Source organism: Eleutherodactylus coqui, chromosome 8 (genome assembly GCF_035609145.1).
Source record: "Eleutherodactylus coqui strain aEleCoq1 chromosome 8, aEleCoq1.hap1, whole genome shotgun sequence".
NCBI classification, from domain to species: Eukaryota; Metazoa; Chordata; class Amphibia; order Anura; family Eleutherodactylidae; genus Eleutherodactylus; species Eleutherodactylus coqui.
In genome coordinates this window covers 74,553,551-74,575,182 of record NC_089844.1, presented here as the reverse complement: position 1 = coordinate 74,575,182, position 21,632 = coordinate 74,553,551, and the positions used below count along the sequence as shown (strand labels likewise).

Genomic DNA, 21,632 nt, shown 5'->3' with positions numbered 1-21,632 from the left:
GGCCATCGGAGGCCAAAAATTAGTCGGCACCATGGAGACCAGGACGCTAGCAACGGAGCAGGTAAGTAAAAAACTTTTTATAACTTCTGTATGGCTCATAATTAATGCACAATGTATATTACAAAGTGCATTATTATGGCCATACAGAAGTGTATAACCCCACTTGCTGCCTCGGGACATCTCCTTTAAACTCTCTCTCTATTCCTCAGGATTGACATGTAGTGAAAGAATCAGTGAGTGTAACTAATGTAGGTGATATATAGTGTACCGCTACGTCTACACAGGTAGAATGTGTTAGGCCTCAAGAGAAAAGAAGACCCAAAGCTTATCAATGAACTGCTTATGCTTAATGTGTTGTGACAATTCTGTAGAGATTACCTCTTGCTCATTTTCTTAAATTGACAAATTGGCTATTAGTTTCATGTAATTGGCAATCTATTTTATTTAGCTAGACTACCTATTTTGCAAATGCAAATTCAATAGGAAATAGCATAGTGGCTTAAACTTCTTACTCAGCCAGCAAAGTTTGTTTTCGTTTGCTGTGTCAGTTTGCACTTCATGCCTCTGGGCTCTGTTAATATAGATTTCCCTAATGGAAGAACCATAAGGGAATTGAATAAGTGAACATGGTTCTATTTTAATAATGTGAGCGCATAGTTGGATCGTGTACTTGTGGGATGCCGCAGACTTCATTTCTCACCCTTAATAGATACATGAGACACGCGTCCCTTTTGTTATGTTTTTATGCAAAAAATGGAAAAATAAGTGGCAGGGCTTCTCTCCTCCTCCTTGCACCATTGAAGTACATAATAGATGAAGTAAGAAAGTTAATTTCAAGTAGCTTATCTAATCCATACCTGGGAGGTCATCTTTTTAAAAAGTTCGAGCATGATCTTTATGCGATTGCCAGTATATGGGGGGGGGGGGGGGGGGGGTAAAAATAAAGAATATTGCAAGTATTTGGTTGAAGATACATGTGATATTGCTATATGTTCTGGAGTGGATGAAGCGAGTTTCATCTGTAAAGGAGAAGTTCTGTCAAAATGTACTTCTGAAATGCTATAAGAGGATCACATTGGTGAAGTCTTTGATTCCAGATCATCTCTGATTCCCAGAATAAAAGGGCTTTATATAACTATTTATCAAGGACATAGATAGGGGAATGGCAAATGTTTGAAAAGCTAGGGCTCTGGCGTGACCTGTTGGCAAGTGCTAACTCAGTAGAGAAGCGGAGTCGGTGGCAAAAGTAGTAAAAGAAAATTTGCTTGATTTTGAACGAGCAGGTAATGTGTTTTGAGGTTCGTAGACCTCTTCATCAGACAGCTTGATAAACATGTACTTGTATGTTCAAATTTCCAGGTACGGAAAAGCAAAGACAGTAGAAACCATGGATGGTCAGCAGCGGGAATACTGATGGCTGAGGGCAGTAGAAAATTATGTTTTCCCAACGGTATAATGGAAGAGGTCTACAAACCTTGATATGTGTTACCTGCTACTTCATAACTAAGAGCATTTTCTTTTATCTAACTCAATGACTCCGCTTCCCTTCTGAGTTGGCACTTGCCAACAGGTTGCGCAAGAGTCTTGGCTTTTCAAACTACTTACTATTTTGATGGCCAACGCTAACCTGACTATTGATTGACTAGCATACTAGGCCATTAGCACTTTTTTCCTTACCTGTAATATCACATTCTACACAATGCAGTGCGTTAATTGACCACCTCTGTCACAGGTTCCCTCTCTGGGGTTCTCTGCCCAAACTCTTCTAACTTCATAGAGGTGGAGACGGGCATTTCTTCTGGGTGCCAGGGGTGGAGCCAATAAGGTGCTTTGCTTTTGCCAGGATTTTTACATACATAGATAAGGCAAGAGACCGAATCTTTTGCGCTGGGCGAAGAAAAGCGTGGCTACCCCATTGTTAGTGCTCAGAGATTTGTTACTGAAAATCTGACACATTTTAAAGTGGTGTCTGCACTGAACAAATCCTCTTTATTGAAAAGGGCCCCTGAAACAAACTGATCAAAGGGCGTCCTGTGACGTCCCCATGCTAGGAAACCGGGCAGCAAATGTTCAATTTCTCATATCAATACCACAGGAAAAATGAAGCATTAGGCCTTATTCTCATCTGTTGAATGTTTTGTTAGGAGAAGCCATTGCAGATTCTGTAATTTTTTTTCCCAGTAAAACGCAAGAAACCATGACTTTAACCCGACGGACTCCCTTATAGCCAAAGGCGTCTGTCGAGCACTATTAGCGTCTGGCATATGACTGATCTGACACTGCCATTGCTTTCATTGTTCTCCTATAAAATAGCAAAACATTGGAAGGAGGAGTTCTGCAAAACTCGTCAAATATACAAATGATTATAGTTGTGGCATAATTAGATGAGTAGTGTTGCCACCTGAGACCCTAAAAAGGGTTTCTTCTCCTGGCCAATAGAAAGGCTCTCACCGGCTCCTTTGCGGTCATGGACCTCTTTTTTTAGCTTGTGTAGATTGTTGACCACTTGACACCTCTACGACGTAATCAAAGTGATTTCGCCCAGCTAACCGTTTCAGATGGGGCACATTATTGGAATGCGAGAAGCTAGATGGCTGTATCTACGATTTGGCTGACACTTGGGCATTTCTCACCAAACTATTAAAATATGTTGAAACCACTAGATGTGTGAGGATACACACACAAGGCAACCGGGCTAAGGATGCCCTCAATAGATCACTAGTAGACAGGATCGTCTGACAAGCATGAGTAGCTCCAACTGTTTTGTTGTCTGCAATCTTGAGACAGATGACACTATTATTACATGCCCCTGTGTCAGTTGGAATCATTTTCAGCACTTGGCTGCAGGACATTTGGTATCGCTGAGCCCTCTACATATACTGCCTTTGATACCCACTCACTGTCATCTCAGTTTGCAGTGGTGTCATGAACGAAGAAACTAGACTGCTATTGAGGGGAACTGGGTTTTCTTCAGCAACGAATCCAGGTTTCCTTTGGGTACTGACGACCTCTGCTTGTGTCTAGAGATCTAGGGTTGATTGCCTCAATCCTGCCTTTGGTGTGGAGAGGCACAATGCCCCAACTGCTGGTGTGATGGTCTGGAGGCCATCGCATAGACAGTCGGTCACTCCTAGTAGTGATACGAGGGACAATGACAGCTCAGTGATATGTTCAGGACACCTTGCAGCCACATGTGTTGCCTTTTCAGCAGGAAGATAGTGGTCACAAGAATGCCTCTACAGAATTGCCACACTTCTATGGCCTGCCTGTCACTAGAGTTATTGCCAATAGATCATGTATGGGACTATTTGGGATGACAACTTTGACAGCCTATGAGTTTACACAATCTGGAAGCTCAGTTACAGCAAATGTGGAGCGATATGCCACAGGATACCATCCGGGACCTGTATGCCACCATGCCCTACCGTATCACATCTTGTATCCAAGCTAGAGATGGTACAACAGGGTACTAGAGCCTCCATGCCCACTCGCTCATATCTTGTATATAAGCTAGAGGTAGTACAACAAGGAACTAGAGCCTCCATGCCCACCCGTATCACATCTTGTATCCAAGCTAGAGGCGGTACAATAGGGTACTAGAGCCTCCATGCCCACCCGTATCACATCTTGTATCCAAGCTAGAGGCGGTACAATAGGGTACTAGAGCCTCCATGCCCACCGGCATGATATCTTGCATCCAAGCTATAGGCCGTACAAGAGGGTTCTAGAGCCTCCATGCCCGCCCATATCAAATCTTTGAACTTTTGAAGCGAGGCTCTAGTACCGCCTCTAGTTCGAATACGTTTTCAGCAATAAATTATTCTTTTGCTCTGGTATTGTAACTATTATATTAATGTTACAATATCAATGTTACAATCACAAAGTTTACTTATATCAATGTTACAATCTTAAAGTGCTTGGATTGTTTTTGGCAATGCATCTATATAGACACGCCAAGTCCGCGTGCGAGAGAGAGAGATACTCTTTGTAGCTGCTCTTCAGCTAATTGAAAGAGGTCCCTCATTCAGGACTTCCCTATTTTAATTTGAAATGCCCTAATTGGATATTTGAAAATTGTTTTTCTAAAGCAGACAACACTTTGAAGCTCATTGACAGATCAAATACAGGATGGGCTCTAGCAAGACGGATTATGATGACTAGATGGCAAACTAGGCAATTCTCCAGGTCATACATTTCCTATGGGACCCTGGAGATGGTGCCGAAGAGGAACCTGAATTTAAACATTGACCCCTTAAAGGGGTTGTCTCGCGAAAGCAAGTGGGGTTAAGCACTTCTGTATGGCCATATTAATGCACTTTGTAATATACATTGTGCATTAAATATGAGCCATACAAAAGTTATTCACTTACCTTCCCTGCGCTGGCGTCCCCGTCTCCATGGCTCCGTCTAACTTCAGCGTCTAATCGCCCGATTAGACGCGCTTGCGCAGAAGGGTCTTCTGCCTTCGGGTCTGTCCGGCAGCAGCCTCCTGATTGGCTGGAATCGGCACACATGACGGGGCGGAGCTATGCGATGACGCATAGAAGGGGGCAGAGCCAGAATGCTGGTCGTGCCCGGACCGACCAGAAGAGAGAAGACCCTTCTGCGCAAGCGCGTCTGGGGGGGGGGGGGATTAAAATTATTTTGCTGTTTTATGCAATTTCCTCTTTTTTTCCCTTGGTATCCAAACCATCACTGTCCATTTTAACCTGTCAGAAGCTCCTTGCTGTATCTTGAACAAGTTTCCAGGTAGGCGGCTTTCAAATAAATTAAGAAAACTATTGACTGATCTCCATTCTCTTTTTTTCAAACATGTCCGGTTCTGTTTCACTTATCATCAAAGAGTGTAAATCTTTATATATTAAACTCCGGTTGATGACTTGTCCGTTAATAACTCAGTATTTTTCGCCCGGCATTGATTATGGAAGAATGGGAATGTTCATTGAAAATGCACAATAGCTACGATCCACAGGAGGTTTTCCGATCAACATTCTTCTGCTTTTTCGCAGTGAAATGCAAGAGTTTGAGCATCAGACCTCACCGTCAGGACCAAATAAGGAGCAGAAAAATGTTATTTTCTAATCTTTTCACCATATAGAAAATACATTTGCAAGGTATTTAGTGAAGGAATAAGACATAAATGCTGATTTAAATGTTTATTTCAAACAACAGTTGCTAAGGTCGTGACTAACATTCACTGTAGCATTGGACTTACTGGACATGTTATATTTTGGTGGTAATGTTCATTCACTTAGCAGCGGGATTTTTTAAATTTAAAATCACTAAAAAAGGGAATATACAGAAAACAATCCTAGAAAACGGTCATATATTTACCAATGTACTGTTACAAAAGGGAAAGTAGAAGCACCATATTCTTCAACATGCAGACAGCAAAACTGCTAAATGGGGGTGCAATTGCACAGGTAAAGGTACTGATGACCAACCACTGACACACTCTCCTTACATTGAGGGGGGCGGCTGTTTAGAACTTTACTTGCATATAGATAAAGCATATACAGGGTGTCAGGCCACATAGTACGTGTAGCGCACCATGCAGCCTTACAAGCTATTAGTAAGGCCATATTTCAAATTTTTGGAGTGGGCCTCTTACTTTACTCCCTCGCCTCTTCTGACCTAACAGTGCGTTAGGAGGCAAATAATTTTTTAAGAATACAGCATCCCTGCTTTAACTGTGGTCCGGGGTCTGCATTCAGAGCGGGGGATCTGATCTGGGGTCTACATTTCGCCCCATAATGACCAAGCATGCTAAACATACAGCGCTTGGTCCTGAGCTTTCAACCCACACAACTGTAAATATATACATTTTGTAGTGTTTGCGGCGCATGTGAAGCCAGTGTAAGACGTACATCACTGGATCCAGTGCTTCAGTAACTATGAGCCCATTACCTTAATTTACTGGGCTCATAGTAGCTGAGAGATTTACCTTTCGAGCTTCATGACATAAAACTTTTGGGCTGTGCTTCGGCCTTCCATAAACTTCAGTGAAGACGTGGCTGCAGACCAGAACAGCCAACTTTCCATTGAAGTTTCCATTGAAGGGTTGTTGATCCGGGGATTATTCCGATTGTCAGATTGGAGTCAGGAAGGATTTTTTTTCCTTAAATGGGGAAAATTGGCTTCTACCTCATTTGTGTTTTTTTTCATTCCTCTGGATCAACATTGGGTGGGGGCAGGGGGTGTGGTGGGGTTGTAATGGGCTGAACTGCATGAACAAATGTCTGTCTTCGGCCTTACATACTAGTTTACTATGCATGGTAAATGTGGTAATTGGAAAATGGGAGTCTGGTCATATTTGCATGTAGCTGTACTGTAGGCCCAGGAATACATTTACTTGTGGGCTCCAGGCACCCCAGCCTGACACTGGATTTATCCAATAACTAGTATTCTGTATATTCCCCTCCTCACTCCTGGCTCTTGGTCAGTTTTGGGTGCTGCGGCACTGCATTCTGACGTAGGGTGCAGGGATAGATAAAGCAACATCATGATTCTGGGTAGTTTCAGGACCCAGTACCACAGTGCCCAGAGATGAGCAAGAGCTGGGAGCGAGGAGGGTAAGTATTTAGCCTTGTATTAGGATTGTAAATTATTTTTTGTCTGATCCAGGTTTGAGTGATATTTAAGCCACCTATTTATATACAAAAATGTAGCAGTTACAAAAATGACAATTAATAGTCTAGCAATTGTTACACAATTCTAAAAATTAAACGTTTTTTTCAGGGAGAATACTGCTGATTACCTATCATCAGGATAGGTCATCAATAGTTGATCGGCCGGGGTCTGTCGCTCGGGCCCTCGACCGATCAGCTGAGCGAACGCATGTTGTCAGTGCCAACAATACACAGAGGTCAGAGCGGAAGACTTCGCTCTGACCTCTGTGTAGTGGCCGGCGTTTGTAACTGTAGTCACAGCTGTCATTGAAATCAATGCGAGCTGTGCCTGCAGTTACAAGCGCCGGCCACTACACAGAGGTTGGCTCGGAGACTTCCGCTGCTTCTGCTCCAACCTCTGTGTATTTGCATAGCTGACAGCTTGTGCACGCTCAGCCGATCTGTCGGGGTCCTGGGCTACGGACCCCAGACGATCAACTATTGAGGATCTATCCTGTGGATAGGTCCCCACAAAGAACCCCGTTAACATATTGGAAATCTAGATTGAATCAGACACATAAGTATAAACATAAAGTAAAATGAGAAGTGCTTGTACACATAAAAAATATTCAGATACTTCTATAAGGAGGTCCGTTATGTAACTCCATTATCTACAGTATTATAATTTTAACACAGAAATATAAGGTAGAAAAAAAAAACAAGATTAGATTTAATCTCACTGTTTTACTACTTTCTCTTTTTTTTTCCATGTTAAGATTGTGAGTTTTGTAACGGATCACCTCTTAACCTTTTGCAATCCAATTTTGGATTCAGGGTTTCCTAGGGGTTTTTCTCTTTCTGCCATTATACAATGGTGCCATCTGCTGGCTAGAGCCAGTACTGCCGTATGGGACATGCTGGAGAGACCCCGACAACAGAGCGGCCAGTAATCTACAAGAAGAATGCCCTGCTGGACGTCTACCGACATCGGAGCTGTACAGCATTCAATCAGAATGTCTGAAGATGTCAGACAGTGGATTGGAAAGGGTTAAATATATTTATGTGCTTACCCACTTGCATATGCAAATTTACCAAGTTTGGTCTTTAAAATGATTTATTTTCGTCATTTTTACAATTACAAAATAATTTCAAGATCAGCAATTGCTTATGTAATTGCCTGTAAGCAATAAGCCATTGCAAGGGACTTTACTGCTGAAAAGAGGTATCCTTGGTTTTGATACCTACAAAGTAAAAAGAAAAAAGGCACTTATAATCTGGATTGTTAGCGTCCCAGTTGGTTCCCATGCTGTCAAACATGTCCAAGTCCTACATCCCTCATGGACTCTGTGCCCCCAAAACTGTCTGATAGTTTCTGCTCATACTTGACGTAATAAAATCAGCAAATAAGGTCCGTTTCAGACGAGTGTATTGTCATACATCTATAATCCGAATCCGTAGTACAATATGTTACAGATGACATTACAATCGTATGTCATCAGTGTTTGATTCGTATTTACCTCCATATTTGCGGCCATGGGTTTGATTTTCTAGGGGGGGGGGGGGGGGGAGAATATTAATCCATATTTGAACAATGGAAAATAGGGCCAAAGAATGCATAAATGGCGGCAAAAAATAGCACATGCTGGGATTTTAAAACCTGGCCATGTTAATATATTCCTATGTGAATGGATGTGTAGCCTTACATTAGCTCCGCATTGCGGTCTGTAAATTACAGATCAAATATGGAGTAAGCATCCGCTCTTCAGAAAGTGGCCTAATATGAAGAACATAATAATTTGCAATGAATTGTTGAATTTATGGGCAGAAAGACTTTTTGAATTCAGTGCGAACAATGCCTGTAATACGAACCCAGACCACTTATCTATGACCGACGTAACCTGAGGATAGATCATTAATAGTTCAGACCTGAACAATCCCTTTAAAAAGAACCTGTTATTAACTATATGTACCATAAACTAAAGGCCCATTTAGACACAACGATTATGCTCAAAATCGGTTGTGTCTAAATGTGCCCATCTTTCCCTGTTTGTCCGAACAACGGTTTTCAGTTCTGCCTGAAGACTGTCATTCAGCAGAACAGCTGATAAGCGGGACTGCACGCTGTGCTCTGCCTGCAGAGAGCTGATTACACATGATAACATTGTTACAGCCCCACTGGCAGAACAGCTGATAAGTAGGACCGCACACTGTGTCTGCTGTTGATGGTGCTGAATTCTCCATGGGAAGCCCATGGCTGAACAGTGGAGCTAATTACAGAGCTCAGACCTCCTGCGGAGTTCTGTAGCAGGTCCCAGAAGCTCATTTGCATGCATGCAAATGAAGCTAATAAAGTACTAATAGCAATTAGTGCCTATTAGTACTTTATGCAAAACGATCGCTGATCTTTTGAAAGTCTGTGTGTGTAAATGGGCCTTAAGTTGTTGAGTTCAGGAAGCTCTGTCTCATACTCACCCAGTCCCCCGTTCCTGAGATGTTCCCTGGCAAAGCCAGCGCATGCTCAGCAAGCATGACTCTTCTCAGAAGGCTGTGCACACATTCCCATAAAGGGTTGAGCTCCCTGAGTATACGCTGATTTCACCAGGGGACAACGCAGCAACGGGGGTGAGTATGAGAAGAGGCTCCCTGAACTCCACATCATCTATACTAGATTAACTTTATGGTGCAGATAGTCAATAAGAGTTTCTCCTTTACCGCCCTTGACCAACAGAGATGGTACCAATAAACCTACTAATTAGGCCACCTGCAGACGGCCGGGTTGGATCCCCTGCGAGAATTCTCACAGCGGGATCTGACCCGTGTCCTTGTAGGGACCCAGTGCGGCTCTCACCTTCTGTGGCTCTGGCTCTCTGATGTGCCGGCTGCCACCCAGCCGGCGGCCCGGGAGTGACATTTCTGTGCGGGCCTTTGCGAGATCGGCACAGAAATAGAATATGCCGCGATTTGTTTTCCGTGTGTGATTTCACGCAGACAAATCACCACCATCTGTATAGGATTGCGTTTCTCAATGCAATCCTATGCAGGTGGGCACGGATGGAAATTCTGCGGGAAATCCCGCTGCAGAATTTCCGTCCGTGTGCATGGGGCCTTAGGCATCATATAGTGGTATTGTTTGGACATTGAAAGGCATATTTATTTGGGCATGGGTGGTACTATTGCGTGGACACTGGTAGTAGTATTTGGATACTGTATATAGGTATTATTTCTTGGATACTGTATATAGGTATTATTTTGGTATTGTATGACTGTATTTTGCCACTTAATTGCCATTTTGCCTGGCATTGTATGAAAGTATTATTTGGCATCTAATGACAGTATTTGGATACTAACATTAGGGTACACATTAGGTAAAAAGTGTGTATATAATCAGAAAAAAAAAAAATATATATATATATACAATTTTCAAACTTGGGTTATAGGTCATAAATGTATTTATATATAGATCTATATAGATATAATATAATTTATGATCTATAGCCCAAGTTTGACAATTGATTATTAATTTGAAGTCCTAAAATCAAATCACTGTGTGATCATCTTAGCACTATGAGGCAGCATTCTAGTTTACAGCCACCATCTGTAAACCAGCTTATTTTAATTGGAAAGGGTAGTGGGTATGAATTACACACAGTGGCGCCTTCTCTTAAAAGATGGTCCCATTTTCCTTGCAGCCAGATGGCAGGAGATTATTTTGTAAATAGTACAGATTAACCGTCTTCTGCATTAGTGCATTTCCTGCTGGATATTTTTTTTAGGGGGTGGAATATACACAGAAATGAGAAAGCCGTACAATATGTAAGCCTTAAAATACATCTAAAACTTCAACCTGCACTTCATGCTAAAAAAAGAAACCTTGACTTGTGTTTGATCTGCCCACACTCCGCATTGTAGTATGTGGAACAGGAAAAAAGAAACAATGCCCTAATAGTAGCAGTTTGTGGTTCTTCATACAATGTTGCACAGGAACAGACAGTTTAACCTTTCTTTGCATTTGATAACATCTACAGAAGAGTATAGATGTGACATGCAGAGAAGAGCAGTCCTGAGGGACCCTGCCTCTGTGTGCTGCTGCTGCTGCTCACAGTCAGATAGGAAGGGGAGGATCAGCAGAATACAGTGTAGCATCCTGACCAGGAGTGTCTGTTCAGAGATCGCTCCATAGAGGAAGCCCTGGAAAGAATGTGCTGCCTGCTTTTCGGAGGAAGCGCACAGCTGGATACATAAGCATTGTTAATCGGCTCTTGAAAGACAAGACAGTAAAATCAGTAATATTCTCATGCATGGGCGAGGGAAAATCCGATTCAGTCTGACCATGTGCCTGGGTCACAGCTGTGGGAACAGCGGAGTGTGGAGCTGGACCCCTGGGGCTTCTTACTGAACTCTACCTATGAGGAGATACAACTGTAAGTCATCACTTATTTCTGACGTCTCATTTTCTTTCTATATGTAATGTAAATTGGATAGATATTGGGAATCTAATATATATATATATATATATATATATATATATATATATATATATATATATATATATATATATCATGCAAGTGTAGCAGAGCTGTACACTGTTCCTTTCCTACACACACCGAGTTGACTTAACTTATAGGATTACCTTCAGACCTATATAGAACTACAGATAGGGCTATGTTCACATCTGTATTATTGGAGCAGGAATGGGGACTCCCCTCCCTTTTTTGACAGAACCGAACAGCCATATGGACCCCGTTGGCTATAATGGGGTCCAATTGGTTTCCGTTCAGCCGTCAAGCATTTTACTCAAGAAAGTCCTGCATGTAGGACTTTTTTATTGTCTGGCATCTCATGCCGGATCTGCGACAGAGCCTCTGAACGCAGATATGAACATAGCCTAACATGTCCTATCGTCACATTGAACTGTGTTAAATTTGCTACAATGACTAATTCAGCTCTGCTAGATCTGTATGTGCACAGGATGCACTTATGTGATATGTTATTTATATTGCTTTATCACTTATTTAATTGCACCACTCTTGATAACAATAATGGGGTGGAAATGATGTGAACACAGTTTGCGGTATCACTTTTATGTTACTTTCTTGCTGACCCGTGCATAACAATCCAAATTTAAAGAAGTTTACAATTCCTTAGTGGTTGTTCAATCAGTGGAGAGTGAGGCAGAAGGAATTGTATAGAGCTTTTTAGTGTGTAGAAAGAGGTTGGTAGACAAGATTGGAAGCTTTAAATAATAGATAAGTTATGTTGAAGAGGACTGGCGTCTACGCCTCAGCTGCGGGAGGCTTGTTTTTGTTGCATTAAGTGGGTGAAGTTGGTACAGGGTAAATCAGGGGTGGGACCTGGTTCTAGTTCTATTCCTTCTTCTAGGAGATCATAAGCAGGTTCCTTCTTAGTAAGTGCTTCTGTATTGCGTAATAGCAGCTTTTGGCCTGTAGGCTCACTATCGGTTTTATTCTTCACTGCTTTTCCATCCTGTACAGGGTTAATTCTAAAAAGAAATGGTACTTGTAAAAGAAGTGTGTGAGAAGTGTCCTCTCTTCTTGGACTGGCTTCAACTATGTTTCGAATTCCAACAAGAGCCATAACATTTCACCTTAAGATGGCCATGTGATGGGCAGGTGACAAGTGTCTGCCCACCTGCTACCAAACACCTGCTCCTTCCGATATATTTCCAATTTTTGTAAATCCTGTTTTGTGTTTTTTTTAGTCTACTATTAGCTCCAAAAGCTTGTAAAATCACTTCCCTCCAGGACATCCTGTATTAATTGAAGTCTCTCTCCATGCACCTGTTCTAATATCATCTTTTAGGCTGGATTTGCATATACAGTTTTGGGTGCTTTATACTTCTTCTCCTAAGATCTATTCATGGCTTTGCCTAAAGCGTGTATTCACATGGCGAGCTCTGTCCAATTCCGAGATAGACAGAACTCGCACAGGAAAAGAACCCATTCATCTGAATGGGTTAATGCACATGAGCAATTTTTCTCTCCAATTTGGAAAAATCACTGCATGTCCTATTTTTGTGCAATTCTTTTTCAAGAATCGCCCATTATTTTCTATGGGGATTTACAATTTTAGTCCGTGCAAAACACACCGGTTTTAAGCATAAAATCCTGAACAATGATCGTTCAATGTAAAAGCAGATGTTCAGTATTGAACAGCCGCTATGTTAAGTGAATGGAGAGGGGCGGGGGAGCACGAGAAGAGAAATCGTCTCCAGCCTCCCCGCTGCGAGCCAACGATACTCGCTCCTGTGCAACAGCACAGGAGCGAGTACATATGGGGACACGTTTCGGGCATCGTGTGCCCGATAGTCATCCTATGTATATGGGGCTTTAGTGTCCGTCACATGATGGATCTGCCACTGGCAACCTTTTCCGTTATCTACTCCAGTGACAGAAATGCAGATGAAGATGTAAACCTTGTCTGCGATGTGTCCGTCCTGGTAATGAATTCTACATAACAAAGTTAAAGGGAATCTGTTGGCTGCTTTGAGCGTTATAAAAGTTTATGGACTCAAAGTAGCTGACATATCTAGGGATATAAGTTTTATACTTACCCCCATCCCCCCCCCCCAATCCCTCTGTGTCAGCTGTTAAACCAACTAAGCATGTGCCTATATAGACCACAACATGCATTGCAGCGGCGGGCTTGAGAGCAGACAACGGGAGAATGGCGGGGAAGGTAAGTATAAAACATCCTGAGACTCAGCGCCTCGGTTACTTTGACCCCACAAGCTTAGCTTATAAGTCTCAAAGTAGCTGACAGTGTCTTTAGAAATACAGGAAAATGGCATGATGGAGGATGTATAGCCGTATAGTAGAGAGCCACAGACCACTGGCGTAACTATAGGGGATGCAGGGGATGCGGTTACATCCGGGCCCAGGAGCCTTAGAGGGCCTATTAGTCCTCTCTTCTATATATAGGGAGCCCAGTACTATGAATACAGCATTATAGTTGAGGCCCTGTTACAGGTTTTGCATTGGGGCCCAGGAGATTCAAGTTACGCCTCTGCTACAGACTCTCCGTGCTAAATGTTGCTTCTGTACGGCACTATATTGCGGTTATTTTTCTCTTCGAATACCTCCATAATATACATTGAGAGATACCACAATTTTCATTTTTAGTCAGCTTCATGTGCAATCTGACAGAGAAACCCTCTGTTTGCCACTTTATGAAATGGGCGCCATATGGAAGGAGGAACAGTATGGCCCTATAGACTGTAGTGAGTGCCATATTACGGCTTTGTACAAATCAGGAGTTGCATAAACCCATAATCCGCCCTTGTGTGTGAGGCCTTACCCCTATTTTGTGATTTCCTCTTTCAACCCATTCGCTTAATGTAATGCCTGCACAGCATATAGGAAGGGCATTCGGGGATCATATAAGGAGTTTTAAGGGCCAATATCTGGTCTCCACTGTACAGCAATACAGTATATTGTTTTTCTCCTGTGTATTATCTGCAGATTGGAATTTATCTGTCATATCTCTTCAGCCACTGTGGCCAGTTACAGCGCCTGCTATTATGAATAAACCTAAAACAGGCTACGGCAGATGGATATGCCAGGGCAGGACAGATAAGCTCAGGAATAAGACTGCATTACATAAAATAATTATAGCTTAAAGGGGAAGTGCTGTTATATTATTAAAATGATCTATCGGCACATCCTTGCCTCATTCTATAATGGTTTATCTCAGCAATTTAAAGTTATATTCCTGGTATGTATATTTTGCTTTGACTTTTATGTGCATTTGATATTGAAATGTCCTTACTCCATAGCCGGAAATTAGAAGAATGTACAGCGAAAAATTCAATTTACACAGCCCAAAATGAAAACTTTTCTATTAGCAGACCGTTCATTTTTGTACATCTAATGTTCTTCCCTTTCTTTCATTACCTTTTATTATATTTCAGTCTCTGCATAACATTTTTTTAGGGTAAAAGATACACTATCCTACCAAAAATAATTGGACACCGGAGCAAGAATCAAAAGTAGAAGTATTAATACTTAGTGGGGCTATTTTGCCCTAATGACATTAGATACTCTCAGTGGCATACTTTCTACCAACATCTGATACATTCAGCTGGTATTTCCCTCCATTCATCCTGCAAACATCTGATGAGTTCTCTCAAAGAAGATGGACACTGTTTGTATTTCCTGACCATATTCCGATTCATCCCAAAGATGTTCGGTAGGGTCCAGGTCGGGACTCTGCGCAGGCCGCTCCAATCATGAGACTCAAACCAGAGTGAACCAGTTTTGGATTTGTGACAAGGCGCCTTGTCTTGTTGGAAGTATTGCTGGCCATTCCCAGATTATTGCTACATTGTCAAGAGCAGATTATTAGCTAGAATGTCAAGGTACACCTCCATGTTCATGGTTCTTGCTGCTACAACCAAGGGACCGAAACCATTCTATGTAAAACACCCCCATAAATGGAACCTCCACCTTACTTAACTGTTGGCACAAAGCACTTGGGCAAAAGGTGTTCCCCAGGCTCCTCCACATCCAGGTATATCCATCTGGTTTGAAGACAGAGTGGTGTGAATTATCACTCCATTGAACGTTCTTCCATCGCTCAACAGTCTAATGACGATGCTCCCTGCATCATTGTAGACACACTAATGCATTGCACTTATGATGGATGGCTTGCGTGCAGCGGCATAACCCTTTTTCCCAATAGTGTGCAGTTCATGTCACAAACTATATCTGACATCTCCGAAGGGTTGGAATCTTACATGGTTTAGGACACTCTAATAAGGCACAATCTAACTGGGGTGTCCAAATACTTTTGGTAGGATAGTGTAGTTTTTGAATTTCCTTAAAGGATCAGCCTCTATACAGCACCATATTATACATAACCAAAGGCTGATTTCACACGGCCATAATATGGCTGCCACTTAGCGTTCACATTATGGCCAACAAGGCTCAGAATCACATTGGTTCTACTAAACCACACTTGGATTCCTATAGGACCTAATGAAGTAGAATTCGGGTTGGGAGCCCAGGTAAGTTCAAACGAGGTTTTATCACGGCTGTGTGAAATCTGCTTTATGCTATCGATCCATTGTACTAATTTGGAGGAGCTTCTGGTTGCATATTTTTTGAGTTTCAATATAAAGGAGGGTATAGGTCTCCCTAATGAGGTCAGTGTAGGGAAAGTGATCTACAGATGCAACCGTATTGTCATCAATGATCTGTGTTTGCATTCATTGTTAATATTTTCTATTCGACAAATCGGGATCTGTAATAAATAGTGGCAAATACAGATGAAATACTGATAACATAGGAATACAGTTTTTTTATCTGTAACATGTTTATATTACAGACATGTTACAATACGCTCATGTGAAACTTGCCAAAGAAACAGTACAAAGGTGGAAACAGACTAAGCGATGCCTTGGATATGTAGATTATGCCACCTTATATTTTCAATGTCATCCATGTATTGTTGAAGAGCAAACAGTTGAGCGCCATGTTGCTATACAGCGGTCTGTGGGGTGGTGCCACCAATTGGAGCCTAGTTGCCAGTGTGGATATCCAAGTGGAGTGAAGGAGGGATGACTTAGAGTTTTCTCCCAAAGAAGAGTCAGAGGATTACATTGGAGAAATCTCGTTTAGCACTTGAGCTGCTGGCATAGAGAGGAGGAATGTAGTGGGCTTGTGCCCAAGTTCATGAGGAGCTGAAAAAGTTATGATGATGCTGTACTCACAGTTTCAGAGTAATGACATTTGAGTTAGGCAAATTAAGGCTTGATGAGGGGAATACAGCATGTCACCAGGCAGCAGGGCTGTTTGACAGTGCAACCTGCCAGCCACGCAGAAGGTCTGAACAAGTAAGGCTGGTGGGGAGAGGCCATGTTTACGCCATGTGCTGATGTCCAGTAGGCAACATGACTGCTCTGGTATCTCAGCTGCAGTTGCATGGTCCAACTCCTGAGTGTGGTGGACATCTTTGGTGCAGTCAACGCACACTGTGTAAACTGGGTTATGGGATCTCAGATGCCAGGGTCTGACTTTAAACTATTTTTGGACCGTTTTTAGAGTTTATACATTAAGCTGCTAGAAGATTTCTGCTCATTGTCCTTGGAAATAGACAGTAATTTAGCTGCACTTCACTGCCAGATGTCATCGAAGCACCTCTTTTTCATCTGGTGTAGCATATCAAGCCCAAGTTTGTGCCTCAAGCTAGTTGTATGGGTGTTTTCATACACCGTGTTTTTACTGATTTTTACTTTTTTCTCCTCAAAACACTACAGGTAGAAGTTAGTTGTAAGGCAATAAGTGTTTGGGGGTTTTTTCTTCACTTTTTTTCTATTTTTCTTTTTTTTGTTTTAGGTCCGTGGAGTTTTTTCAAAATGTAGCATGCTGTAGGTATGGCGTTTTTTAAAAAAAAGGCATTTTCCTATAGGTAAAAAAATGCCTGAATAAAATGCATGCCGATAAATCTGTCTAAAAAAAAAAGCCACCAATAACAGCTTGTAAAAAAAATAGCGTAAAATTTATAGCGTTTTTTTTTAAAGGCTCTTAAAAAGTGTCACAAAAAAAGTAGGCGTGAAGGAAGCCTACTAGGCAGGAAGACAACATGTACGACTCAAAAGCCTTCCTTTCTCTTTTCCCTCTGTCTCTAGTAAGGTCAGCAGCTTTCCAATAGGAAGAGATCTTTCTTCCTGCTGCTTCTACTATCCTCTGTTATCAGGAATACAATTGTAATAGGAATGGGGAAGGGACTTTAGTCGCTCAGCCCGATCACAAAGGGATGGGTGATAACAGTTTTCCTGCCAGTGTGACCAATTATCAGACTGGTATAAGTATTCAGGCTGCCATTGATTTATGAGCTAGAATTTCACTGTTTTAGGCCGGGCTCACACGACCAGAAGTGTAAAACTCTGCATGTATCACGCAGCATTTTACCTCTGTGGAGCTGGCGTTTCGCTGCGTATGGCAGCCTTTTACATTTACAGTTGTGTGAGCCCAGCCAAAGGGTGGTTGCACAGCAGTGTCAGAGGTGCTGGTTTCCTTCTCTGTTCGGGTGGCAGGAAAGGGGAATCCCCATGGCCAAACTGCTTTGTCTTGGGATGGACCCGAATAGCCCCCGAACGGGTCCGACTGACTAGAATCGGATAGGTTTGCTTTCCGCTCAGCTGCCCGGCTTTTGGCATGCAGCTTCCTGTATTTAGTGCTGGATTTGCGATGGAACCTCCTACAGGAGGTTCCAACGCAGATGTGAAACCACCCCAATCCTTTTGTATTGTTTTTGATGGTCTTTTATTTACTGCAGGCATGTACTTGCCTTTTGCAGTTTAGCTAACAGTGAGACAGCGTAGCATTTGCTGGTGGCATTCAGTTCTAACAATTAAATGGATTATTCACTTGACTATTATGAAAATGAGAGCGTGGGTTTGTGTACATGAGGCACTATGCGTGCAGTTCAGCTGTGGTATATTTAGCTCTTATTTTAATGTATATCCTGTTAAAGTTCAGTTTTGACTTCTTTCATATAGTGACTTACCCGATACATGTAAAGGAACCTTAGCTCTGAGTTCCTTTCATCAGCATTCCCACAATACACTGCATTCTGGAAACAGTGCACCCGTAGAATCCTGAATTTATTTATAAAGTTTTAGGTAAAAGAAAGCATCTAAAAATATGTAGCTTTAACTCTAGAATGTTGTAAACTGTGACGCAAAAGCAGAATTTTACTTAATGTCCTACCTCGAATACCACAGTGTTTTATTTTAATGACTTAAGCTGTAAGTGTCCAAGACTCTGTTATATATTTCATTGCATATCTTTATAGTGATACAAAGCTCCAAATCCTTTGCACATTGTTAAAGCGGTTGTCTCAAGAGTTTTTGAAAACATAGAAAATTGACGCCAGAAAAAGGCCGCAGTGTCCATCTAGTCTGCCCTTATATTATTTCTCTCTTAGGCTAGATCTAGAATTTATCGCAGGCATTGATTTTCCAACCACGTTTGCTAGAAGATTGTTCCAAGCATCTACTACACTATTAGAAAAATAATTTCTGACATTACCTCAGATTTTTTTTTCCCCCCAACTAATCTCTGATTGGGTATTATTGTACCTTGACACCACCAGGAAGCTAGGGGTTTGACAAGGCAATGCCTCTGTCACACCCGTAGCTCCCGATTGGCTGCATTCCTTAAGGTCCTTGAAGGTCCTTTACAAGCATCAGGATCGCGAGGACTTTGCTGTCAGCCCAGTGTACTGTGTGGAGTGATTTTGCTACTTGGAGTCGGGATATTAAGGCCGCTGTCCCCAGAGGGCTGCGGTGTAAATCTGTTCTCCATGTTTGCCGGTGGCCTGGGGCAGGACCCTGCTCCTCTAGGTCTCTCGTTCCCACTGTAGTGCCCTGTGCGGCTGTCGGCTCTGAGGACACCCCGGACTCCTGTTGGCGCTGTGCAGTGATGTAAGGCTGTTGGCACTCCCCGGACTGCGCTACAGGAAGTCTTCCTTCCCCGCAGTTGTGCCCTGTGCGACTGTCTGCTCTGACTACACTTCAGGCTCCTGTCCATGGTGTGCAGCAATGTGCGCCTGTCAGCACGCCAGAAACCCCGCAGCTATAATTTTGCCATCGCCACCATGCTGCCTTGTGCGACCGTGGCCTCTCGTCGGGTTCAGACACTCCTTGTCACAATCAGGGGGAGGGGTGGGGGTGAGGGGTTACTTCACTAACCGGAGGCTACAAGAGTCGTGGCACGTAGCTGTGAGGGAGCGGAGGCAGAGACCCACTGGCAGGGGTGCTGCAAGAGGGACTGTATGCAGACGCTGGTAAAGGAACTTCAAGGACCTTGATGAATGCATCCAATTTGACTTAGGGGTGTGAAAGGGGCATTCCTCCTGTCAAACCCCTACCTTGCCGTGGCATCAAGGTACAATAATACCCTCAGATTGTGCCCCCTTGTTCTAGTGTTTAGTCTGCTAATAAACACTTTCATCCTGAACCTTATTTATACCTATAACGTATTTAAAGGTTTTGATCATGTCCCCCCTCTCCCTTCTTTCCTCCTGTAGCATTTATAAAAGAGTTGATCATTTTCCTCCTTTCCCTTCTTTCCTCCAAATTAAGTTACCTGATAAGTTTTGGTCTTGAGACCTTCCACCATCTTTGTAGCCAATCTTTGGACTTGTTCTATGTTATCAATGTCTTTCTGTAGATGAGATCTCCCGAACTGAAGACCATATTACAGATGTGGTCTCCCCAGAGCTCTATATAGCGGGATCACAATCTTCCTCTTTCTACTGGTTATACCTCTAGTTATGCAGCTGAGCATCCTACTTGCTTTCTTTGTTGGCTGACTACACTGTGGACTCATTCTGAGGTCCTTCTATTCTGAAGTCCTGGATAACACAGAACGCACAATATGATACTCAGACCGAGGACTTCTTCTCCCTAAGGGCATTATTTTACATTTGGAGACATTGAACTGCAGTTTCCATTATTTTGACTATTTATCTAGTAAAGCTAAATTGTTCTCCATGTTCAAGACATGTATCAATCCTATTGTACACCTATTACACCTCCTCTTTGTCGCTTATCTCATATGAAATATAATTTAAAATTAAAACCTTTTCTAGAGAGCAGATAACTGTATAAAAGAAAGAAGCAAACCCATACTTGCCTATTAAATTTCCTGCAGATCGTCTGTAGCATATACATAATAAAAGGCTTTAGACTATACAGTATGCCCATAGGCAGGTGTACATCTGTGTTAGCTACAAGTAACATACATTGTGTCCTCGGGAAGGGGAACATAGTGTTTACCCTTTCAAAATAGTCATCGATTTTTGCTGCGAAGTGTTGGCATAATACAGACACTTTTTACAAATTGGTCTGGCACATAGTTTATTGCTTTGCTATACATCACACGGGATCTGACAATGCCCTCACCTCCTGTTTAATGCATTCTTGCCATTGTACAAGAGCTGGATGTAAAGCCGCCCGTGAATACTTTCCGTAAATACAGCCCTAGCCCAGTAAGCTGCTCCATTGTGGTAACATCCTCCCATTCATCAGTTTGTTGGTTTATGCAGTGTTATATCAATGCATGCCTAGGACGATTCCATTTACCAAATGGAGACTGTTGTAATGTTGTCCACACAAATTGACTAATTGTCTATTTATGATGGCATCTCTGGATTTTGCCATATTATCCAGTGCAGTGTTAGTGAACTGGGATTTTGCTCTGGTCTTAGTGGATGCTCTATTTTTCCTCTTCTGGAAGAGGTGATTACTTTTGACAGTACTTTTCTATCCGTCCTATAAGCCAGAGGGTAGAGCTGTTGTAGAGAGTGACTGGCGGACTCATCGTGTTAGTAGATTACACATTTGTCAGCGGGAATAAAGTGTAAGCTGGTACTTTTGCTGACTCGCTCATGAACCGGGTTGGCGGATGCAGTGCAGTGGTTACCCAAACTGGACAACCCTTCTAAGTTTTGATGTTCATGTGTTTCTTCTTTCTCCTCACTAGTTTCAATTAGGAAATAATTGTAGCAGTGGACAACATACAAGAAGCACATGTGCGGTTTTCCGTAGAAACTGTTCTGGCAACTTGTGGACTGGTATACACTCATTGTCAAAAAAAAGAAGCACCCAGGAGTTGTTGGAATAGAATGAGATTTTATACGTGTGATTGTAAGTTTAATATAAGTCATTACAGTATCAGAGCAAAAGGATAAATTATTGCAAAAAACTGAACATTTGAAGGGAGGCTCTAGTACCCTGTTTGTCTCTAGCTTGGATGTGCGCGGGCATGGAGGTATGCAGGCTCCGTACGGTAACCTGCAGCATATTAGTCCATGTTTGCTGTAACGGAGCCTCTAGATCATGCAAAATTATAGGCTGTCCAAGTTGGTGTACCAGATGGTCCCAAACATTCTAATTATTGTGTCGCCTATCTCTGGATGGCGGACAACGAAACAGTTGGAGCTGCTTGTGCTTTTCAGATGACCAACCGATCCTCTCTACTGGTGGTCTATCAAGGGTGT

At 42.4% G+C, this 21,632-nt stretch overlaps 1 protein-coding gene across 3 annotated transcripts in view; it reads left to right on the top strand.

Annotated features, from left to right (window-relative positions):
• RAPGEF4 (Rap guanine nucleotide exchange factor 4) overlaps positions 1-21,632 on the top strand; it is a 270,214-nt gene that overhangs the window by 59,511 nt on the left and 189,071 nt on the right. For 2 of the 3 annotated variants that reach the window (XM_066575842.1, XM_066575840.1), the window contains exon 1: positions 10,783-11,029. The exons of the other annotated variant lie outside the window; for it this stretch is intronic. The gene's annotated coding sequence lies outside the window, so the exon portion shown is untranslated. Of the gene's footprint in view, positions 1-10,782; positions 11,030-21,632 lie in introns of those variants that run through there. 3 annotated transcript variants of the gene reach the window in all.